Genomic DNA, 2,558 nt, shown 5'->3' on the forward strand with positions numbered 1-2,558 from the left:
AGAGCTGACTCCAGAGCACCTAATGTCAATATGCTTATAAAGTCATGACACTGAAGGAGGAACCCTAAATCTAGTCATTTCTGATTTATAAAAAGACCAGAATAGACACAGAGGCAAGCACCAGGAGGAAGGCAGATACCATGTAAGGATTATCTATAAAACAAGGAATACCAAGGAATCCAGGGACTCCCATAGCTGTTAACATGGAAGGAATCGACAGAATCAAGACCTTGGTTTGGACCTTTTGGCCCCAGACCTGTTAGAAAACTCATATCCATTCCTTAAATGCTCTGCTTGTGTTACCTCTGCTACAGCTGCACCAGGTAACCAAGATAATACGATTACAGAAGAAAAAAAAAACATGATGTTCTTTGCCTCCGTTTTAAGCAAAAGATGGATCATGTTTTACTTGTTGAATTGGAATTGGCCGGGATCTCAACTCTGCCATCAAGGAACTGTATAATATTAGGTGAATGATCACTGAGCCTGCTTCAGTTATCTCCGCTTTAATATGAGACTGTTAGACTAGATTTTCTTTAGTTAGTTTTCCAGTGGCAATCATTGTTCACTTATGTGTACAACAGATGCTTATTAATTCAGGCTGCTGAAGTTAGACAAATGAACAAAACAGACAAGACCTACTCCAACAGAGGCTACATTCTTTCTGTTAAAAGACAAGATAAACAGAACATGTAAGCAAACATCCAGTGTAGCAAAGGATGAGAAAGCCCACTGGGAAGATGCGTGGCTATCCTTTTGTGTGACATCATCCTATACGCTTGCAAGGAGGTAAAAAAATCAAGGTGTGTAGATACAAAAAGGGAAACACAAAAGCCAAACCTTTCAGGAAATGAGACAGAGAATGGAAAGACCCTGAGAGAGAAGGATGTGTGGCATGGGACTGGAAATAGTGAGAAGGTTACTCTATCTCGAGCAGAGTGAAGGAAAGGAAGAGGAGATGGCATTAAAGAAGTGATAGAGGCAATATACCTGTGGGGCCTTGGGTCGAGTGTGAAGATTTTGGCTTTTGTTCTGAGTGAGGTGGCAGCCATTGGAAGGCTGGGCAAGAAGAGGGATAATGGTCTGATGTGTGTCCTGAAAGCTTGTCTCTGACCTTTGTGTAGAGAGCAGACTCTTGGGAAGAAGGGCATGATAGTCAAGCTGAAAATGCTGATGGCTTGAGCCAGGGTGCTCATAGTGGAGGCTTAGCCTTGGGATCTATTTTGTTTTGGATGAAGAGCTGACAGGATTGGTGTTGAATTGGGAGTAGAATGTGAAAGAAAAATCAGTTGAGGGTGAATCAAGAGTCCTTGGCCTAAGAACTGAAAGGACACCAGTTGGCCTTTGTTAAGATGGAACAAGTTTATGGGAGAGGATCAGGACTTTGACCTTGGATAAGTTAGATATCAGGTGCCTGATAATCAAGTAGGTAACTTGATATCTGAGTCTGGAGTCCAGGGAATAGATATCCATTTAGAAGTTGTCAGTTTATACATGATATGTACAACTTTGAGATTGGATGCAGGTACCATGAGAGTGAGTATAAATAAGGAAGAAAAGAAGTTCAAGAAAGGTTCCTGAGGTTCTCAAATGTTTCAAGAAATATGCAAAGCCTTCCCACAAGTAATATCCAATGAGCTAGCAGAAAATCCAGAAGTGTGGTATCTGAGAAGCCAAGTGCAGAAAGAAGTCCAAAGAATGTATAATTCTACAGCTTCAAACAGGCTGCAGAAATTAGTTTATGACATCATACATCTATGCCTAGGCAATTAGAATCTGTTGTTGCCCAAAGTTCCTGAGATGTTAGGATGGGCCTAGTATTAAGCCCATATGGGGACAACCAGCTGATGGAAGTTGTTTATGGAGCTACCTTTCAGCTTTGTCTAATCACTTTATACCTGGGACTGGAGTCTCTCGATATGAATCACAGGTAAGAATCAGCGACCAGAGTGGGGTTTTATGAATTTTTAAAAACTTTTTTGAACTTTAAAACACTTTCAAAAATAATTTTTAATAACGTCTATTCCTGCATCTTTTTAGATGCACTGATAATAATCTCTCACTCAAAACCAAGGTGCCAGTGACTGCTAGGAGGGCCCGCTGTTCGTCCATCCTGTGGAAATGCTGAGTTCCAAGTTATGGAAGTTGCGTCTCTTCGAAGGGCACCTGAAGAGGAAAGTCAGCCTCTCCCCCACAGCAATAAATTATGTTGACCTCTCTTATTATTCCCTCATTTCTAAGAAATGGGAACTCTTTCACAATGTTTAATGGGCTCTTCACACGTTATTTCATGCACCATTAACATAACTGGATAATAAAATTGATGTTTAAAATACCCTGCTTCTTCCATGTAAGGTGTGAATAAGCAGTGACCATGATTAACACCCAAGATAGAAGAAAAGGGCAGGAGAAAATCAATCTGGAACAATATAAGAATAGTTTGGAGATTAAAAAAATCAGTGCCCTGCCTGTCTGTCTGGGAGAAAGTATCTAATCATTATAGTGTCATTCGTGGTCTACATGCATCCCCTGGCTTAGCAGTCATGCAATTCTTTTTT

This window comes from Echinops telfairi, unplaced genomic scaffold (assembly GCF_000313985.2).
Source record: "Echinops telfairi isolate 266 unplaced genomic scaffold, ASM31398v2 ScPeMD7_7439;HRSCAF=8477, whole genome shotgun sequence".
Taxonomy (NCBI): domain Eukaryota; kingdom Metazoa; phylum Chordata; class Mammalia; order Afrosoricida; family Tenrecidae; genus Echinops; species Echinops telfairi.